This window comes from Triturus cristatus, chromosome 3_1 (genome assembly GCF_964204655.1).
Source record: "Triturus cristatus chromosome 3_1, aTriCri1.1, whole genome shotgun sequence".
Classification (NCBI taxonomy): Eukaryota; Metazoa; Chordata; class Amphibia; order Caudata; family Salamandridae; genus Triturus; species Triturus cristatus.
The window spans coordinates 820,268,945-820,291,660 of record NC_140583.1 but is presented as its reverse complement, the minus strand read 5'-3'; the positions used below and the strand labels follow the sequence as shown (position 1 = coordinate 820,291,660).

General features: G+C 47.7%; 1 protein-coding gene across 2 annotated transcripts in view; it reads right to left on the bottom strand.

Moving 5' to 3' along the window:
- SLC19A1 (solute carrier family 19 member 1) overlaps positions 1-19,439 on the bottom strand; it is a 145,682-nt gene extending 126,243 nt beyond the window's left edge. The window contains exon 1 of one of the 2 annotated variants that reach the window (XM_085645178.1): positions 19,116-19,439. The gene's annotated coding sequence lies outside the window, so the exon portion shown is untranslated. Of the gene's footprint in view, positions 1-18,166 lie in introns of both variants that reach the window. The other variant, XM_085645177.1, reaches the window with a different exon arrangement.
- Positions 19,440-22,716: the final 3,277 nt, after the last annotated feature.

Below are 22,716 nucleotides of genomic sequence, written 5' to 3'. Positions count from 1 at the left end.
ATAATGTTACAAATGCAAATGAAGGTTCAAGGGAGATTGAAACTCCTGGACGAAATACACAATTAGATCCCAAGAAATTAATGCAGATTGATGGGAGAATAAATCAACAGACACCGAGCAGGTCAAGAAGTGATACTGGTGAAGATGTACAGAGAGTGGTGGGTCAATCACCAGAAGAATTAGATGTGTGGATTAGAGAGATTGCACCAGACTGTAGTGGGCAGAATATGGATGCATATATAGATGTGAGCAAATCGAAAGGAGACTTTGAAGAAATGATTGCAGGTACTATTAGTCCTGAAAGATTGAGCAGATATCAGGATGATGAGTTTTTTTGTGTAATAATATTACGAGAAAAGCAAGAGGCTTACATGAGACCTTTGCAGAAGTTGCCTAAATGTATGTAGTTGACACTGAGAAGTCGAAAGCATTACATAAGATATATAGATTGGATTTTACCGACAAAGATTTGGAAAATCTGAATGTTTTAGGGAAACCATTGCAGATCAAAGAGTTGATTAATACATGGAGACGTTGGGGAGAAATAGATAGATGGAAGGGAAGATGGGCTAAAAAGAAGGAAGATGAAAAGGCAAGGGCGAATGTTGGATTGCCATTGTATCCTGTGAGAGAAGCTGAAAAGGAATCTGTGACAGTTGATGCTGCCTCAACATATCCAATGAGAGAGGTACCAGGAGATGGTATGGTTCATATACCTTGGTCACAACAAGACACATTGTCATTTACGAATGATTTTTCTGGACGGAGAGAAAAGCCTGTTGAGTGGTATAGGCAAGTAGAAAGATTTGTGCAAGTCTCAAAACTCTTGTGGGTAGACTTGGATGGTCTTTTTGATATAGTGGTTACAGCAGATTTGTGGATTGAGTGTAAAATTGCTGTAGATTGGCCAAATAAAGAATATCCAAGAGATCCAAAAACATAAGCACCCTCGGAAGAGGTTATGAAAAAAATATAATCAGGTCATTACGTATTTGAAGGGAAAGCTGTCTCCAAAGGAAACTGACTGGGTGAAGATTGATAGAATGACACAGGAATTGAAAGAATCAGTACATGCATATTATGAGAGCTTCTTGCAAGTGTTCAAACAATTTAGTGGTATAGAGAATATCAGAGAAAGATATGGGACATTTTGTATATAGGGTTCGCAATACTGTGACGCAGATGATCCCAGTGGGTCAAGGGAGAGATAATTTTGGTGGTGATAAAGAGGATTTGAAGAAGACAGCCTTGTCACAACTGCAAAAAATTTGGACATTGGAGACACGAGTGTAAAAGTGTGATAAATAATACAGGTCAGACTGGGAACTATGAACCAGTGCAGGTCCAAAATCAGGGTTACCAGAATCAGATGAATCAAACTCAAATGGGTCAGGAGCAAAATTAGAATACATCAGTGTGGGTGCAAAACAGAGGTCCGAATTTACAAATACCACAGGCCCCTATGCCAAATCAGAATGTGAATGGTCCAATGCAAAGGTACCATACGAATGTGGGTTATCAAACAAATGGTCAAGTAAATTCAAATGTTCAGGTGGTTTCGCAATCTTTGATGCAGATGGATGAAGGTGACTCAGATACATCACAACGACTGTGCCTGAGGGGGGAGGAAGAGTGCGTTCTTTGGCGCATCTCTGAAGGTAGATCAGCAGGGTCCCTATGTGGATGGCGAGGTTGATGGTAATGCTATTACATTCCTCGTAGATACTGGTGCTACCCGCCCGCTGTGAGAACTGTGGAAATCCCAAACCTACCCCTCTCGGGAGAAAGTATCCAAGTTGTAGGAGTAGACAATAAGTTGATCAAAACACCAAGATCGAGACCTATGAAGGTTGAAATTGGGAATTTCCAAGAATTGCACAAATTAACTTTTTAGGAGGAGACTTACTTTGCAAGATGATCTGTTCCATGTATTGTACCCCCAGATGGAATAGAATTTCAAACAAAAGATGAAGATGTAATATTCAAAATATCAAGGCAAGGAACAGACGTGAATGAATTGTTTCCATTGCTTACAGTAAATGATTTGCCTATCGAATGGAGGAACACAGTGTTGTCAGGTGTGTGGGATTTTACAGGAAAAGATATCAGACTGATTGAAAGGAGTAGCTCCGATTCAGATTACAATTGCAGGAGTAACACCTGTAATTGACATGTTGATTGAACAAGGAATTTTGAAAGAGATCCTTGGAAGTCCAAGCAATTCGCCTATAATGGGAATTCACAAACCAAACGGGAAATATAGGATCGTACAGGACCTGAGAAAGGTGAACCAAATTGTTATACCTTGTTGTCCGATTGTCCCAAACCCAGTAGTGATCTTATATCAGATTCCATGTGATGCAGAGTGGTTTTCAGTAATCGATCTGTGTCAAGCATTCTTCTCGCTACCCTTACATCCGGATAGACAATATTTATTTGCAATCCGGTTCGGGAGCCGTGTTTTGGCATGGTGCCGAGTTCCTCAAGGGTATACAGAGAGTCCTGCTATCTTTAATCAGATACTGAAGAAATGTTTGGAGTCATTGGTGATGCCTAAAGATGGAGTCCTAGTTCAATATATCGATGACCTATTGGTAGCATCGAAGACAAAAGAAGACTGTGTGACAGATACAATTGCTTTACTAATCCATTTGGCAATAGGTGGGCTTAAAGTATCACCGCAAAATTACAGTTTTGTAAAAAAGAGGTGCTGTATTTAGTCTATGTAATTGAAAAGGGAGTTCAAAGAGTTTCTCAGGATCGGATCAATGCTATCATGCGAATGAATCCGCCAAAAACACAGAAAGAAGTTCGGATGTTTTTGGGAATGGTCGGATATTGCAGGCAGAAGATTATGAATTTTTCACTGATTGCCAAGCCATTACAAAACTTGACACACAAAGATGTCACAGATCCAATACACCTTGATGCGGAAAGCATGAAGGCGTTTTTGGTGTTGCGAGACAGCTTATGTCGAGCACCAGCACTGGGAATGCCAGACTTTGATAAAGATCTTGAATTGTTCTGTAATGAACAAGATGGTTGTAATTTATCAGTTCTAACACAGGCACATGGAACAGCACGAAGGCCAGTGGCGTATTTTTCTGCCACTTTGGATCCAGTTGCTGCTACATGTGTGAGTCTTGAGCAGAGTGAGTCAATTGTGATGGAACATGCTTTAACCCCTTGAGTGCCCATGACGAGATGGTCTCGTCATGGGCCGCGGTTGCGCTGTGCCCATGACGAGACTATCTCGTCATGAGCCCCGCCCGCTAATGAAACGCCCGGCACAGGGCGTGGAAAGGGCGGGGCACTCAAGGGGTTAAAGGTGTTGAGATTTTGTAAACACTAACTCGGACTCAGTACCTTACAAGCAGTCGGTTAGCAAAATATGAGCAAGTGATACTGGGAGCAGACAATGTGACTATAGCAAGATGTACAACATTGAATCCTGCGACATTGCTACCAACTCCAGGTTGTGAAGTGGTACTGGATGAAGCAGATCATGATTGCTTGGATGTGACTGAATTGTGTACCAGACCAAAACCTGATATCAAAGATACTCCATTGGTTGAGTCAGATGTTGTTTTGTTTGTGGATGGATCATGTTTGAGAGATTCAGAAGGATGCTTACGAGCTGCATATGCGATACGCACAGTGGCTAATGTAATTGAAGCATCATGGTTGAAGAGAGTGAGTTCTGCACAAGTGGCTGAGTTAATGGCTCATACTAAAGCTTGTTGCTTAACAAAACAAATGAGAGGTACAATATATAAACAAGCTTTCATGTGTATTTTGTCCTTGGGGCAGGTAGGCCCAACTCCCTGCAGCACAAACCCTTTGGCTGCCAGTTTGCAGTACCCCATTATGGATCAGGGAAGGGCACTGTGCTGTTAAGGTAATATTTTTTGCCCATATGTTAATGCTGTTCAAACTTGTATCTATGATTGATTAATTGAAAACCTTTATTATTAGAGTGAGTGCTCGAAGAAAATGGTGCATGCTCCGACTGCACTACTGACAGTGGTTAGAGTATAAAAATGTGTACACACGTTTTCAATGTTTAGCGATATGAGGCTACGTATAATGCTCCCAGAATGCTCTCTGATTTGATGCACATATTTGCAGAAGCTTGAGAGCAAGATTGATGATTCTTTGCTTTCAAAATAAAATGTTCATAAAAAAATGAAAGCAGGACAAAAAAATGTTTTTGCTAAACTACTGTAAAATTTCAGGTACCATTTCTTTGCAGCATCATTTAGTAACATGTGTTGATGAATGTTATTACCCCAAAATATTCATAATGGAAAATCAGTTTCAATAAGATTATTGGAATTAAAAATAAACAAGCATTGGCAAATTGGTGTAATTGGTGGTCAGCTTTTTAGTTTTGTCAATGTGTGACTTGTTTTGGCATGGTTTTTTTAAAACCTTATTGGTGTGGGAGCTGCCGGGCCCTCACCATTATAACAAACATTAGCAAAAGCAAAAATTGTTTTTTGGTCTCAAGGAGCACACACTGCCACAGTAGTTACTGGCACAGAACAAAAAAACTTTGTGTGCCGATATACTCCCTGTGAAAGAGCAGAATGCTGTCACTCACAGTGAAGCCAGCCAATACAGAGGAAGAGACAGAATTTTAATAAACACGAAAAGGTCACGGTCAAAGCCAGACCACATTAGTGGCCCAATTATTAAAGAAAGTCTCAGAAGTGCGCCCATGGTATATGTCCTTGCATTAAGTGCAGCTATACGGCTTTCGTGAACACCCAAGAATTTACAGAAGTAGGACAAGAAATAGTACTCCTAGAAACTATTTGTGGACTGCATTTTAGCATGAGCAAATCTGCATGTGTAGATTTGCTCATGCAAAAATGTGAGTGTTTGCAAGTTCACTTTCCCTTCAACCACTTTTTTCCCCAACTCTGGAAGAAGGTCTACGTCTCCCATTGTCAGGAGCAAATTTCCAACATTTCTCAGTATGGGAAAAGATTAGAGAAGAGTTGTTGAAAACCATTAAAACATGCAAGTTAGTTGGTTTGCACAGACTCAAAAGGGCATTCCAACCCTGGAACTATTGCTTGCCACTACCTCCAGCCCCAGTATGTAGATCTGCGGTAACGTGGCAACATAAGGGGATTGCGAGTATTCAAACACTACTGTGGTATGAGCCCTGGCATAATCAGAGAGGCTATATCGAAGCTCTTATATAATGATATTGCTGCCATAATTTGTCGCTCCACTACATGGCACCAAAGGGGCAAGTGGATTTTGTTACAGGACAAGTAGATTTATGAAGCAACCTGCCCCATGGGCAAGTAGATATTTTATTAAATTCCACACCCCTGCACCTGTATGACTAGAGACGATCTGTGCAGCTCATTAAGTGTAGAGCTTGCACAAACTTGCAGGTATTTTTTACTTAAACTGGAACAGATCGTCTGCCATCCCACATCGTGTCCCTGCAGAGTAGAAATCAATCAATCAAGACATTTGAAAGCGCACTACTTACCCGTGAGGGTCTCAAGGCGCCGAGGTGGGAGAATGATCTGCTGCCAGAGGTCGTTCTTCGGATGCGGGGGACGGTGGTGAGGTCGGCGGAGCGGAGCTGGCGGCTGGGGGTATTGAAGCTGAGTCGTCTGTTGAGGTATGCTGGTCCGGTGTTGTGGAGTGCCTTGTGTGGGTGGGTGAGGAGCTTGAAGGTGATCCTCTTGTTGATGGGGAGCCAGTGCAGGTCTCAGGTAGGGCGTGATGAGGCCGTGGCGAAGGATGTCGAGGATCAGGCGAGCAGAGGTGTTTTGAATGCGCTGGAGTTGTTTCAGGAGTTGAGCCGAGGCTCCTGCGTAGAGGGCGCACACAGTGGTCCCTGTAAGAGGGCGGACCCCTTAGTGCCGCATTAGGCACCTCCTCGCACCCTGTCGCAGGGACTCCCCTCCACAGGAAGTCCCTCCCATGTCCAGCACCTCTGCTGCGTCATTTCCAGTGGGCTGGGGTCAGGTACTTATACCTGCCACCACCCACTTGCCACAGTCTTTGTTCCCTGCTGGACACATTGTCTGGCTCGTCATGTACCCTGGTCGGTTTTGGTCGCAGTGATTGTGGGGGCATGGTCTGCCCCATCCCCCCACTCTCCCTTCCCTTCTGTCCTTGGCTCTGACCTCCTGGTTGGGGAGCCTGGTTGCTCGGATGGAACTGCTCGGCCTCTAGTGCGGCGAACAGTTGAGGTCAGGTTCTGTGGGTCATGGCCCTTCGGGAACAGGCACTCTCAGTTGTGTTTTGGACATGCCCGCTGGGTGGTTGTGTGGGCAGTTGCAGGAGGGTGTTATGGGTTTCACTGCCTTGGGTTCAGAGCGGGTGCTGCGACCGGTGTAGACAGTGTTCCTGTGTGGGACAGCGCGGACTTGCCTTGCATTGTTTTGGAGGGGGGTGGGCTTCTCCTGTGCCTCCAACCCCTCCTGCTGCGAGGCCGTGGTTTGAATGACCACCAGGAGTGATGGCACAGGAAGGCAAACTGCAAGCTGGGCTTCCGTGTGTGGGGTGAGCACTCATAATCTGTTCGACGTAGGCCCGTTTCCTGTATTGCGGTGTGTGCGCAGGGGGCATGGGTTGGAGCTGCCATGGAGACAGCTGCTGGGCCAAGGCTTCAAATTTGGCTTCGGAATTGGGTTGAAAGGTGGCGTGGTGCCTGGCAGCACCTTGGAGTGCAAAAGGGCTGAGGCGTGACTCTGTGCAAGTGCCCAAGGGAAGGGCAAGGATCACACACTGGGGCAGTCACAAAGAGCAGGATACAAAGACTTTAATTGGGGATGGTCGCCACACGTACTCTCAGGACAGAAACAACTAGACAACACGTCGAGTGAGCACGCTTTGGTTTGTGGAATTGCATTTCAGCTCTAGTCATGTTGCAGTGTTCAAGTGCGGCAAATTGTGCTCAGTAAATTAACTGTGGAAGAGGAGGAGTTGCCAGCCTCAAGGTCACAGCAGTGGAATCAGAAATGAATGTGGTTAGGCTGATTTCTTTTTTTGATGAGGGTGGCTAGGGTAAGGAAGGAGTGTTGGTTATTTTCCTTCCGTTTTGTGAGGATGCGCCCCATGCTGTTAACAAAAGGGAATGTTAGATGTTTGAATTGTACTCGGTAATAGTTTGAACATGCCCCTCATGTTGTTTGGGGGTTTGGAGGTATGTTATACTCGGAAAGCCTCTGCCTAAGCATTACCAACAATTCTAGCAAAGGCCGCCCCCTAAGGGGGCTCGAGGGCCGGCGTCATAATGGCCGCCAGAGCCCAACAAGGAACGGAAATGGTTCTCGCCCCGAGCCCCCACCCCCCCCCCCTTCCAAGAACAACAAGAAAAGAGGAAGGGGGGGATATAAGATGACGCTCCCCCTGGGGCAGCCGACTTGCACATCATGGGAGCTGGGGGAGCAGCGCCAACGATTTTCAAATAGCCGTTTTTCCCGCGGCTGCCGCCTCCACCGTCGGGACCCAGGAAACGGCGAAGAAGGACCCCCGCGCCAGCAGAAAGAACCAGGAATCCAGCTACCAAGAGAGAGGTGCAGGGAGTCGGAGGACTGCGCGGCCCCCGCTGGGGCATGGCTGGACGGAATGGACCGAGGTCGAGTGACGCAGTAGCGACCCCCAGCTCCCCAGGCAGCAGGCGAAGACTACGAGGTTCTTGGCGCCGAAAGCAGTCGCAGGGTAAGGGCTCAAGCAGCGAGGAGTTAGGTAAAGTAGACCATAGTGGCAGCGGTTGTTGCTGTGGGCTGGAAGCCCAGCATCTAAGGGCTGGACTAACGCCTCATGGCACCGACACCACGGCAGGTGCCACCTCCTCAATTTGCCCTGTAGTAGAGATGCGGGTTTGCGCGGTGTCCGCAGAAGGCGTGAGTTTCAGTATAAAGTGAATGGGAAGGGGCCAAAAATGCCAGTGAAGTGTATCTTGGTGATTGAGTGAGCTCTGAGGGTTGCGAATGCCATTAGCAGGGCACCCCCCCCCCTTCCTTGGTCCATCTAGGGCAGTCCGGTTGCCGGGTCGCAGGCATGGCGGGCCTGGCATCAGCTGCGAGCCTTCCTATGGTGTCCTTCGAGGTTGCTGTAGGGGGGCAGGCGAGGCGCATCCCGGTGGGAGTAGGGTTGGGAGGCGACCAACACATCTAATATCCTTACAGTGAAACATATATCTCGTGTATACAGAGACTAAAACAAAGTTAAAAGCATGCCTATCGCCTATCTTAAGTGCCTATGAGGTGATAACAAGCTTTGGGCCCCTCACTCATTCAAGGCCGAGCAGCAAGTGGACTGAAGTGCCAGCACTTATGGTCAGAAGTGCAGCATTCTGTGCAGTACCCGTACCACCTTTCATTGACGGCGCAGTAGTACTGGAGAGAAGTGTCAGCCTTTTAGTCTGCAGGAGAAATGTCGGAGCTGAAGGCACACAGCATGAGTCTCTATCTACAGGAGACCCCCCGATTGTACAGGAGCCCCCCCTCGATGTATAGGACTCCCTAATATCTCCCTGGTGCTGGAGAATGTCCTTGACCTCACAGGAGTCCCTCAAATAGACAACAATCTAAGCCACCGCGGAATTCAAAACCTGTTCTAAAAAGGGAGTCAATTACCCCGAAGGCTTGTAATACCGCGGGCGGCTGCGTTCCCTGTCTGCCTCTCGGCCCCGCACTCCTGCCGATACTGTACAGGGCGAGACAATCAAAATCAAGACTTTCCGGTCGTACAGTAAGTATTCTGTCTCCTTCCCCCCTACAACACCCTCCCTTCACACCTATCACGCCCAGGGCCTTTCTTCGTTATCTGCAGCCAGCTAGAATAGCAAAAGCCGCCCCCCGAAGGCGTCTCGAGAACAAGGTTTGCTTTCGTGGCAAAAAATCATGCAATATTCAAGGCCACCGCAGCGCTTGTGACATACATCAGAGCAACAGCGAGGGGCGCAGTCAGAGAGTGGAAACTCAGTCGACATACTAACGGCTCAGCGAGTTAAGCGCTGCTGCCCGGTGTGTCCTGTAGGTCACGAGTTCTAATCCTGGCAAGACTGAGAAATGCTGTTGATGATCACAATACACGTTTAAGAAATCTTAAATCTCCAATAAGAACGAGATGCAGCAAAAGAGTGAGTGTTCACTGAATAATCCCTGGTAACGCAAACGGTAATTAAGGTACAAGCGATTACAAACAGCCTGTGATTCTGGGCAAATCACTTAATCTCACCGTGCCTAACAAAGAATGAAGGTGTCCTTAACTGGTCACGAAACCTTCGAAAATGTCTAACCCAACGCACAGTTGCAAGATATTGTCTGTACCACTAATTTTAGAGACGATATAAAAAAAAAATTACAAAAAATAGCTCTTAAACACAGTGAATTTTCATCCTGGTACCAGGGTGCATAGAACGCTAAATGCTGGCAAAAGTTTAAATTAATTTTTTTTTTTAAAAATGAACACAGGGGTGTGGCTGAATGGCTTGGGCAGCCCACTTTGAAACCGGGAAGCCAGGTCGAGTCTCGGCGTCTGCTCAAAACACCCTATGATGCTGGGCAAATCACGTTACATCCCCGTGCCGTAAAATAAATGTGTACTTTTTGTAAGATAGCATGTGTTCAGTGAAAGCGCTTCAATACCTTCGGGTCGGGCCTGCGCTATATAAAAGTGCCAGAAAATAAATAAACAAAGTAAAACGTTTCGCAGACTGGGGTAGCATCGCTCACTATTTAAATCCGGTGCGAACAAGTAGTGCAACACCTGGCAGGAAGTAGTAGCTGAATTAGGCATGCATGTGTTGCCTATAATCGCTGTGCTTCCCAGCCTCCTGGTGCCCGTGACAGAGTGAGATTCTAGGAGTAGGAGTAAGCAGGTGTGTGTGCTTATCAGCGCCGTGCTTCCCAGCCTCCTGGCGCCTGTAAAAGAGCGCCTTTCCAGTAGGTATGGATCAAGCACCAGAAAGGGAGGACTGTGCTGAAGTTACACAGTGCTTGGGTTAGCATACCTGCTGCAAAGACCGTATAACATGCAGATCATGAGGGCAGGGCAATGTCAGCAGGTCAACGGGGTTACCGTCTGTTGTCAGACTTCCCACGGTTAAGTTGCGGTTTGCACTAAGCTATTAACTGTGAAATAACTGCGTGCAGATTTCAAAGCATAAGATCGGAGCATATGTAGTGTCGCCAGCCTGTCATTCTGTGAATGTCGCAAAAGGGGTCAATTGGTGTCGAAGTAGTTCTGATTCAAAGAGCACCTCAAGCCATTGCGTGACATTGTAAATTCAGAGTTTGTGCTGGTCCAGAACAAGTATGCTTCAACTATACTGCCTACCAGTAAGGTGCAGCAGATTGTGGGATGACAGAGCTCTTAAAAAAAATAAAAAAAACACACTGTCTGGCAACATGGCAACATCAGAATAATACACGCCCCTGAGCAGGACTGACCAGTAAGAAGATGGAGGTCATCTCACCTGCCACATTAGGACAGTAATCTAACGGGTAGTCCGAAAATAGCAGTACCATGTATGCGGATAACAGTAAACATCGGTTATTCATCACCAAGTTTCTCTTTGGTGCAAGGTGCTTGCATAAGATGGCGGCTATTAGGGTTTAAAAAAAAAAAAAAAAACGGGTCAAGGGCCCACGAGGGGTGCCCATTTAGAGGGCAGGAACAAAGCCATCATTGTTACATATACACGGGCATGTGCCCTGCGCTCCCGGCAGCGCTAACTTGGGTTTTCACCCCCGGGAGTATGAAATAAATACCGTGGAGTAGGTAGTACAGCCTGGCGGATACTAATCAGGGTTACTGGTTGCACGGTGGTACTTACCAGGGGGGAGCCCTCCAGGGGCATTGGCCAAGTAGAGGATGTTATCTAAGGAATGTATGCTGTATCATGCCTCCACAAGAGGTATCTGACTGTCTCTCAATTTTGATTTCATGTATGACCCATGGCGGGAGGAGATAGTACTGTAAGACACTGAAGAAGGACACAGGTGTGCCATGGCATTAAAGGGCAAAGATGGAGCAGAGCACATCATTGCGTTTGTGGGAAGATTACAGTCGGAGCTGACCAGATATGGGGGGAGCCGCAGGAAGACGTAAGCCTCCCTGGTGGCGTGGCGGAAACAAGTGTATTGGTTTTGTATGGGAGCACATCGACAGGGCGGTGTGAGGAAGGAGAGCCACTCACTTTGGGATGCCGCACGGCAGGGTGAGTGCGCCTGACAAAATCGGGGTAGCAAACGGAGACGGCGCTCGCAGCCCAGCCCCCGCCAGAAGGTGGGGCACAAAAGAGACTAACAAGGTAGCGAGTTGGGGCCTAACTCCAGGGAGAAGGCTACCGCCCACACGCAGAGGGGCGTGGTAAACAACAAAGAACAATCTACGAGCTGTCAGGGTGATTTACGACCTTAGGAGTTGCAAATGAGCAAAAGACAAACCAGTGATTTATGGCCAGCCGATGATTTATGGCTGAGGATTTATGATGCTCATGCAGAATGATTTATGACAGCGGAATGATGATAGATTATGACAGAATGATTTATGACATACCGATGATTTATGACCCATGATTTATGGCTGATGATTTATGATGCTTATGCAGAAGGATTTATGACAACGAAATTATGATAGCTTGTGACAGAATGATTTGACATACCGATGATTTATGCCCCATGATTTATGGCTGCTGATTTATGGTGATCAGGCAGAGTGATTTATGGCAACGAAATAAGGACCAATTGTGGCAGAATGATTTATGGCACACAATGATTTATGACCCATGATGTCCAGCTGACAATGCGTGACATCCAATTTGTAATAGTGTGAGACAATGATTTATGACCCCGGCCCCCAAAGGGGGTGTCCAGGGGAGTTGTCCATGTGTGACGTATGTAATAAGTAATAAAAACTGCGGCCAACAATGACCACCAAATACGACGACTGTTGGCTGTGTTTAGTAATGCATATGCACAAGTATGGTACGGTTCCTGGAATGGGCGCAGTGCGGCCGTTATGGCACAATGGAACACCTCTCATTGTCCGGTCATGCGGTATACACAAGACAACTGCTTCTGGTTTGTTTGCCAACTAGCCTAAAGAAAAATACTGCTCATCTGTCCACGTTTTAAGACTGTAGTCCCTGGCATGCTTCGCAAGTACCACTTTAAGGGAAGTCTACAGCAGACATTTTAAACCGGCCTTGGCTGATTTTAAATGACAAGCCAGGGTTTTTACTGCATGTTGTTTTCTCTTATCTCGTTTCAGTTTGAAGCTTGTATCGATAGGGGGAAAACTACAGCTTCTCGCAACTTTCTAATTTTCAACAGGTCAGACCCATTAATACAACGCTTAACAGCACATTCCAAGGATTATGTAGGCAGTGAGTTATATAATTACCAAGGCCTGACTTGGCACAGAGCACCTCCTTCCAGGCAGAAGAGGTATAGCAGCCTAACCGGAGACCAGGTAATCTAGGTCGACTCCCGGCGGGAAAAGTACAAAGTGGGTTCCTTAAGTGTATCATGTTAAAGATTTGTTTATCTGGTCCCATAAATCACTCAGACAGCGGCCAGGAGCATGTTTCAGACACAAGTAAGCAGAATCTAGCACTTGTCTATACAACCGCGGCCAACAGGGGGGGGGGGTGAGGGGTGGGGGAGAGGTTTTTAGATAAAGGTATATTGCTAAGTAAAAGAACGCAGAGGGCTGTGTTTTGCAAGGAAAATTGCTCGGCGACGACCCACAAGGTGCATGCGCGCGCTGGAATAACACTGCGACAAAGTTGTGGTTGGGTTTTGTGACTGTGAAGTGACTTCTAAGAAACTCATTAAAGATCTCGCACAGTCTCATCATTTCGGAACTGAAGCATTTTCAATAGTATTACAAGCAAGCGATAGATGTTGTGTATTTACCTTATGCAACCACCCACCGGTGACAGTCAATACTCCTGGCTGGCTATAGGTCCAATGTTACGGGAGAAGTAAATAGATGGGCACAATGGCAGAAGAGGCATAACTATGCGGCACCCTACGCCAAGCAAAGATGTCAGTTTAAATGTTTTAATCCAATGCCGAGAGAGAGGCTCTCAGTTTGGGCCAGAATCATTAGGACATCGGGTGGCTGAACTAAGTACTTTTAAGAGTGCAGATGGCACAGTTTATAAGGGTGCAGGATAATTACTCCTTAAGGTCCACCTTGTGCCAGTAAAATGGGACACGTACAGAAGATGAACATGCTTGTTTTAATCAATACTTTGTTTCAGTCAGAAGGGAGGATTGGCCTTCCCCTGGCATGCCCTTGACTATTATTCTTTGAGTTGAAACTGGGTCATGTCCAGCTTGTCTAAGCTGGGTGGGGGTGAGTTGCCCAACAGCTGATAGGTATCATCAACAGTTCGGATGGCTCGGGGAGCAAGGGATGCTTGGTCTGTTCGCAGGGGCAGGCCATTCTTTGCAGGCTAAGCTTTGCATGCTATTCTGCGTTTGGTCGAACTGACTAAGGTGATACAGTTGAATTTATTGCACGCATGCGCTGAGATGGGTCTTTCGATGTCACACAGAAGCTTAACCTGGTTTAGTATTCAGGTCAAGGAGTGGATGCGTGACTCTCTGGTGATGGAGACGGTTAGTTTGTGGCATGCAGGGCTAGATGTTTGTGGGAAGCTCACACATTTGGTGTTCTGCTCTCCTAGGGCAACATCTTTAATAATACAGTGGGCCTGACTTGTTCCTTAACGTAGATAACAGAGCACCATTGCTGTGGCCAGGTAGGCCCAGCGTGAAGGGTTGTAAGCTTAGTCACAGTTTGGGTTAGGTTTGTGACCAGGATATGCGGAAGGACCGGTTTCAGACATTTAGTTAATTGCAAGCAATATCATAGGTGAGTGATTTGGTAGAGCGCCAAATCTAATCATTCATTCCTCGTGCAGGCAGTAGGACTGCAGAGTTGATAGTAAAAGTGGAGGTGAACCTATTGTGTGTGTCAATTCTGTTAATCCAAGGGGGTATGAGGAGGTGCGTGAAACTGGTGCTCAGGAAGCCCAAACGGAGCTTGGGCAGATTAGTTGTCAGTAGATCCACAGCGCCCCACCAGTCCGCCCCTAGCACTGGTAGTAAAGTTACCCCAATTTTATTACAAAGATATTGTAAAGTCATTGTCCTTATCTCAAAGTTGTCAACAAACCGCTGGTGGGGCATCACTGGCCGCGCCCAGAGGGCAGCAAGCAGGAACCCCCAGGGTTGTTGCGATAGATGAAGATCAGCATAGCTCAACATTTAACTACCAGAGAAAGTTCATACAGTGGATGTCCCGACCACATGCATTTCAGGCTGCCCTTATGTCAAACGAAGGTACAAGGAGAAATTCAGACAATTGCCTAGGATCGCACAATTGAGTCAAGCAGGGTATAGGGACATCCTATAATTAAGGCCTTCCCACCAGAAGTTGTGCCGTTATGTATAATAGTGGGGACAAGTACCACCAACTAACGGTCTTGGGAGGTCAATTTGTCAGGGCAGGTACACAAACTTTATATCAACGGGAGCAGCAATGGTTTGACATGCTTCTTCCACCCTTAACAGCAAGACTCTGGCAGCAGCAGCAGGCCCAGCTGGAGCTAGTCTGTCTTGAGCTACAGGCATGGGTGTCAAATGAGCTGAACCATGTACCTAGGCCAAGCACATTGGGCAGAGGGGTTCTAGAGGATCTGCATACATGGGGACTGCACCAGAATTTGAAACTGCAGCTGTTAGATTCCGACATAATGTCCCTGCACCACTCATATGGTTACATTTAATCGGCCTTTGAAGAGGGTCAGTTGAACAACACAGATTTCAACTGCACGTTGAAAATTCCTTTAGGAAGTTAATGGACAGATTGTAGCAGACAGACATACAAGTTAGCGAAGTCACTCAGGTATAAGCACCAGAAGCTGGGCAGGCAGGTAGCTTGGTGAGGACGGACACAAAAGTAAAATAGCCGAGGTAGCCACCCCAGCAAGACAATTTCACACTCTTCCTAATAGGAGCCCCTATGGGTGAAACAGTGAGTGGTGCCTGACATTAGTGCTGAGGAAATGAGGATTAAAGAGCATTCCATGGTCCCCTTGGCTTTAGCCAAATGATCACTGCACAGGAGGATGGAGGGCGATTACAAGGGCACAGGTGGTGTGATGGCAACGCAAGACTGTCAGCTTACGCTGAGTAGAACGTTACGTATCACCAATCAAAAGGGTACTAGGTGGCAAAACCAGTAAATATGCAGGCCTTTGATTCAGGTGGAAGGCAATTAATTTAGGGGAGAAAGCTTTGGTGTAGTTCCAATTCTTGGATTAAGCAACATGGTTACAGCCCAGTAAAGCCCTGCTGTGGCCATCTATGATTTATCACAACGTACCATGGATAGGGAGCAGTTTAGTTATCACAGTGGGTGTATCACAGAATGGACAGGTACACATGATTGCTGAGGCCCCATGACACTTGTCATAGCAGTCCGGATCACCTCTCAGAGGGCAAAGGCAAGGCCATGGCCCCTGACAGAATACGTGAAATTTTAGTTGTCTGGGATTGGGGATTGCAATCTCATTGCACTCTGCAGTCAGAAAACAAAAATTTAAGGAAAATATCTGTGAATATACTGAGCTCTCAGGAGTGAAGAAAGCAAGAAAATTAGCACAGTTCTATATCCTGAAATGTGATGTAAGCAACAATTTTAACACAGCCAAAACAAAGCAAGGTATTCACTAGCAGATGCATAATGGACAAACACTAACTGAAACCAGATTTGACACCATTAACTTGTTCGCCATAGTTTATCAATAAAACTGCCTGTTCAAAGGTCTGGTCAAATCATCAAAGTAGGTACGTGCTGTAAACGAGGACATGTTACAGGTTGCTTCAGTGAAGCTAAATTCACCTGCCCTATAGCCATGGCAGCAAGGCGGATTGTGGAGTGGTCATCTAACAAGTGTGCTGCGGTTCCTGAAGTTAGGGATAGAATGGGTTAGAGCACAAAAAGGCAACAGTGTAGTAAGAACACTTGCATCCCCACTAGTCAAGAAAAAACAGGTATCTATACATACGTTACTCATCCTGTTACCACCCACTTGTCAGCTCCCTGGTACACATTAGCAGAAGTTGGGAAGTGGACGACTTGTGCTGGGGTGGGGACATCAGCATGGCGACACAGCATCTAAGTATCGCAGTCAGACAGTGAGGGGCTGGCATGCAATATGGACATGTGATGAAGGAGAATGCGGGGGTGCAGGCGCAAAGCTATATGCGTTACATTTGCCCACAGCCAGGTAGAAGGGTACAGGCCAGGAACCCGCAAACATAGTGGGTTTTAAATAGGTGGGTTGCGCATGGTTGTCATTCCAAAAAAAGGGTGTGCTGAAACTCCAGTGGATTGAAAAGGAAAGGTTCAGGGCACAAATGCTGACAATTACCAGAACACAGCGTGCATTCAAATACAGAATGAGCAGGTAGATTTTCCACTTGCTGTTGCGTTACACGGTTATGAGTTGGAACCTCAATTTGGGAATACCCAAGTAAGGCGCACATGCACGCAGGGCACAATGTATTTAATCGGACAGAACTATGGTTGCGTGGAGAGCAGTAGTTTGGCATTCCCTATGGGGTAAGAATTCTTGCCGGCATTGTACTCCCATACAGTTGGAGGTCAGCTGGCAGTGATAAGGGTATGGTGTTGGCCACAAACAATACAAATTTACAAATATACTGTTGGCCTTTCAGGAAAACTCCACTATGCTCACCAGCCTATCCTGATACCAGGGACTGGGCGGTGATGGATAAACACACGACTTGGCAACACCAACAAGAAGGCCCTTATTGGCACAGAGGGCACAGTAGAGATTTCTCACTGAACTATGGCTAAAGTAGAGAACAGTTGTTCTCAACTACGGGGAGGCCATCAAACATGCCTACAGAACGGTAAACAAGCCTGAGGTCAGCCGGCAGGGATAAAGGTAGGGTGTTGGTCACAAACAACAACTTGTTGACAAATATACTGTTGGCTTTGGAGGGAGAACTCCACAATGCTTACAAGCGTATCCTAAAATCAGGGCATGGCGGTGATGTGTAAATACACAACTTAGCAACACCTAACAATAAGGCCCTGATTGGCACAGAGGGTACCATAGGGTTTCACCCTGTACTGTGGTTAAAGTAGTGTACTGTTGTTCCCAAATCCGGGAGGCCATCGCACCTGCCTACGGAGGAGTAAATAGGCCATGCACAAACCCATCAAGCAGGAGGACTGGGTTCTACACTAAGTTTTAATCAAATAAAATAAGAAGGGCTTGGTCTCTAAGGTGCAAGCACCACGTGGTTCTACCAATAGGGACGGGGAACACCTGCACAGGTTCATGTGAATTGTCCAGCTAGAAGGACTGGTGACCTGTCAGAGGTAGATGGGAATTGTCCAGCTACAAAGACTGGTAACCGCACGTTGCTGGAGGTTATGGAGACTGCCATGGTGGGGGGCCCCGGATCTGACGGCAGCCACATCCAGGGCTTTGGTGGAGTAACAGGGCGATCCAGAGGCTGATTGGTACGAGGGGTACCCTTTCAGGAGCACAATAGGGGCGCATTATGCCAAAATCCCAGGAGTCGTTACGGTAGGACCCTGGTTGAAAACGACGGTGCCCTACTAGTCCTTCGGGCGGCTGTAAACCTGAGCAGCAGGGGGCTTGCTTGGATATGCTCCCCCTAAAAAGGCGTGAGTGAAAGTTATGGACTAGGGGTCCATGGTATGTAAGGGGGGAGAACCCCCACATAAATGGCAGCACCGATTGGGTAGGCCAAGGTGCAGTTTGGCTCATCAGGCGGGCATGGCAGCTTAAGTTAGTCACCGCTGCCTGCCGTTGGATCACCTGTAAATTAACCCACTAATTTGGCTAACCCCTTGTTTGCAATAAAGCTGCAGCAATCTGTTTTCGCAACAAAACTTGTGTGGCCTGTTTATTTTGTGCAGCGCGGCTACTTATTGCTAAGCGGGGGCCTATGTCGGCACTAAGTGTAAAGGCAATGTCAATGGATTTTGCCGATCGGGTGAGGTGAGAAGTCTTCAAGTGGCATTAAGGACAAGCACTGACACTGCATGAAGCAGCTCTGAACCCCTTACACAAAAGCCAACCAGCGAATACACTTACCCTTCCTTGTCCGACCGCAGCAGAGGTGGTACTCTCCGTGATAATCTCACTTGTAAATGGGCTTCTTCACAATGGTGACCTGCTTCTGTTTCTTTTTAATGGCTTTCTCGGGTTAGTTTTTCACTACGATCTCTATTTTTTGTCGCCTTTCCATAGGGCAATGTTTCATAGTCACTTAGAAGAAGAAGAGTACTACAGGTTATGTCCTTGTGTCGCTGCTTGGTTCTCTATCGCTATTTGGCTGTATAATTTTCCCCCCATGGCTGGGTGTTCTTTTCGTTGCTGTGTGTGTGGTGGAGTCTTTCCACAACACTCCTGCCAGCAGAGTATTCTTTTCTTCTGCTTCTCTCTCGAGCGCTTTCCCTAACATACGTCAAGAGATCCAGCGTGGCGTATCGGGTACATTTGTAGCAGTTCCTCCTCTGCGTTTACACTACGTTGCTTTTCCCCAGCTGTCTCTTTTGTCACATATCACAAGTACGCTGGCCGATAAGCTTAAATGACATTTTCTATATCTAACTGCCTCTTATAGTCTCTTCAATTTCCCTCGGAAAAAAAAATATTTAGCTTTTGTTGTCTTTTTTAATAGCCCACCTGTTGCCCTACAGCACTCCCTCAGACCACTTTTCGGCCAGTCCCTCTTAATTTGTCCAGCTCTTGGTCTCTTTCATGATCACGTGTGCATCTCCCGCTCTCTCTTTGGTCTTCTGCGTGTCTCAGATTCAGTCACTGCAGCCTTCTGTGTGTTGCAACAGTGCCAGTCTGTTTATTTCTCGACGTCTTTTCTTGGTTCTCTTTACCGTCCACAAAACCGCCTTGTCGCTTTCTGCCCTAACTCTTTTGCCAGTCCACTGACAGTCCGTCCCTAAGCACTCTTAAAGCTCTGGCAGTGCCCTGTTGTGTGCTTATTTGCCCACCTAATGACTACTGAATCCCGTTTTTTCCTTACCTTTTTCCTCCCCTCTCTGTCATCGTGTCTTCTCAGCTCTCATCTCTTACTTAGTCCCGACGTTTTCTCTCTGCTCTCCCCCCGGGGGTCTCTCTTTGCCGTTCTTATGGCTGTCCCCTCTGACCCCCTGCCAACCGACCTTCCTCGCCCTACCCTTTGTTCTCCAGGTACGGGCCACGCACTATACTCCGGCAGCACACGCATGGCACACCAGCGTTGTACAGCGAAGACACGTAAGACGTGTAGTCTAAAGTTGAGACTTACAAGGGAGGGGGATGGGGAGCATTGAAAGAGAAAACAGGCAAAATCCACGGCAGTAAAACTAAAAGACGGACTAAGGCCAATTTCCTAGTGCTATTTCCCATATGCGACTCCTTTCGGGACTCCGCCCTCTTCTGTGCTGCTCAATTTGAATGGCTCATAATTATTTACCCCGCCCTGCTCTTTCAATTTAGTGTTAGTGTTTCCGTTTAGGTCTCAACCTGGACCGAGAAGTGGCGCGTTCGCTTGCATTTATGCATAGCACAAACATTACCCAAATGTGTTAGAGCGCATCAAAATAAAACAGGTTTCTTTAAAAGAAATACATGTTTTACAAACAGTTGCTTGTATTGATCTTTACAAAAGGCACAAAGTAACGGTTAGATCCTTACGGACAGTTGTTTGTTTTGATTTTTGCAAAGGAATCGACTTATATTTGTTGGAGGATGCAGGTGTAAATACATTCCAATACGCCCCGTTCCGACGGGAAACTCCCGCTTTTCAAGTAAACATCTTTATTCTGGCTCTCTCTCGCCTGAAATTGCGTGTGTTTCAATAACAGTCAATGGTGGAAATACATTCGCCCGATTATTTTCTTCAATCTCCCACTTTCGACTTCTAAAATGTTGGCGTGTATGGTGATGTAGTGGCAGCAAAGTTATGTAAAGTGAGGTGGATGGTCGGTAGTGCAGTAATTTCTGTGATGTTGCCCCTTTCCTTATATGTTGTTGCCCCCACAGATGACACTAATCGTTGGTAGGGTTGGAAGGGTTTATTCCTTGATATACAACTCCAGCAGGAGCGCCGGTACGGAGCTCCGATCGCTATTCAAATCGGCGCGCTAATGCCGAACCTAAGATGGCCGCCGCCGGAAGTCCGGTGACGTCGCGCCTCGCGTGCAGCAGACTAGACTGCAACACCACATCTCCCTCCTTTATAACACAAGAGTCACAGCCCCTCCTTAACACTAGAACAGTCTTACTTGTGATCTAGGCTGAACTCCTCGAACCTTCGTGGCAGCATTATTCTCCTCCCGCAGCGTGTCCTCCTGCTTCCTGCGCCTGCGGTAGGGGTGTTGCCCCCCCCCCACTCGGAAACGCCTCTCCACTCGCTTCTCGTGGTTCAAGCCCGCACAACTCTGTCTCTCGGTCACTTAGTCCTGGAGTCTCGACTTCCCCTCCTCTTGGACTCCAGGTTCCTTTGGGAACGCTTCCTGCTTCTCCATCTGGTCTCCTACTTTCGCTTTTCCCCGCCGGTGTGGACCCGGCTCCTGCCCCGCTGTCCAGCTCCATGTTCTGCTCAGTCTCATCGGCCCTGGTACATCTTGCCATCCGATCTTGTGCCCAAATCTTCCCGTCACTCAGTAAGGCTGATGTGGAATAGGGTTCCACCACTTGGAAGGGGGGCGTGAACTTGCTGTCCCCTTTCCTCCCCGGTGTTGGCAGTTTCACCCTCACCCACTCTCCTCTCTCCAAGGCGACTTCCTTGGTGCTATGCCTTGAGTCGTAGTAGTTTGTGTACACGGCTTGTGCTTTCTCCAAGTTCCTGCCCACCACTGCCGGTGACCAATGACTCTGCACCGTGAGCTTCTTCCAGGCCACATTGTCTCGGGTGAACGGTTCTCTTCCTCTCAGTATGCGGAATGGGCTGTAGCCTGTGGACGAGGGAGTTATCCGGTAAGCCCATAGCAGACGCTTGAGTTCTTTCTCCCAGCTTGCTCCCTGACCGATGGCCGCTTGCACTGACCCCATTATTACCCTGTTGAATCTCTCTACTGCTCCGTTCCCCGCAGGGTGGTAGACCGGTGTGCGCCTGACGGTTATCCCGTTTCTGTCCATGAAGGCCTCCCACTTGGTCGACGTGAACTGTGGGCCGTTGTCGCTGAGGATTCCTTTGGGGATCCCTTCTCTGATGAACACCTCCGTGAGGAACCCCAGGATGGTATCTGTCTCCGCGTTTTCATCCACATGGACTTTTGGCCACTTCGAGTACCTGTCCACGACCACGGTGAGGTACTTCTGGTTGCCGCTGGCGTCTTGTATGGGACCTAGGACGTCTATGGAAATCTCTTCCCACGGGTTTTCCGGGAAGTCGAAGCGTCCCAGCGGTGGACGTAGCACTTTCTGCGTCTTGTCTGCATTGTTGCATTGCTCACACGTTCTGACGTGTCTTTCCACTGCAAGGTCCAACCCTGGCCACCAATAGTCCTCCTTCACTCTTCCCTTCGTTTTCACGATTCCCAAATGTCCTTCGTGGGCAATAGCCACCACTCTAGGTCTCAGCGCCATCGGGGGTACTACTTTGTTGCCCCGGAACAGGAAACACGGGTTGTCCCCCAGCGACAGTTCTTCCCTGACCTCCCAGTACTGTTTGAGTTCTTCTCCGAGTAACCTCTTCTCCGGCCACCCCTGCGTCACGTATGTTTTGACTGCCTTCACCCTCTCGTCGGAACCGTACTCTTCTTCCCATTCCTGCTTGCTGATTGCTCTTTCGTGATCGCCCATGAACGCCACTGCGTACTCTGCCCAATTCTCTGCGTCTTGCGCCTCTGCCGATTCCTTTGCTGCCGCCCTGCTCAGGTAGTCCGCTACGCGGTTCCTGGTGCCTGGGATGTACTCTGCGTCGTACACGTAGTCGAGGAGTCGCAGCGTCATCTTAGCGATTCTTGGTGTTGCGTGCTCATGGCCGTTGGACGTGAGAACTTTTACCAGGGGTTTGTGGTCTGTTCGTAGGAGGAACCGTCCTCCCCACAGGAACTGTTGGAACCTTTCCACTGCCCACACGACAGCCAGCATTTCTTTTTCGATAACGCTGAATTTGCGTTCATTGTCAGCCAACGTGCGGGACGCGAAGCTGATTGTCGCTGTCATTCCTTGTGCAGACTTTTGAGTTAGCACCGCTCCTAGGCCTCGGTCGCTCGCGTCTGTGGTCAGGGTCGTGGGAGCTGCTGGGTCGAACCCATGAATGGGTATAGCTTCACAAATTTCTCTTTTCATCTCCTCGAACTCCAGCTGTTGTTCCTCCTTCCATGTGAACGCCGTTTTTTCTTTCAGGATCGACCTCAAGTGGTGTGTCTTTGACGCAAAGTGGGATACGAACTTGCTGTAGAACTCAGCCATCCCTAAGAATGTCTGTACTTCCTCCTTGCTTGCGGGCGTAGGTGCATCCCTGATGGCGGCTACGTTGGATGCCTTGGGTTTTATGCCCTCCTGACTGATTTCGTGCCCCAGGTAAGTGACATTTTCCAGTCCAAACTTGCACTTGTCCCACTGGGCCGTAAGCCCGTTTTGCTCCAGTACTGTCAGGACACCTGCTAGCCTCCGGTCGTGTTCTTCCGTGG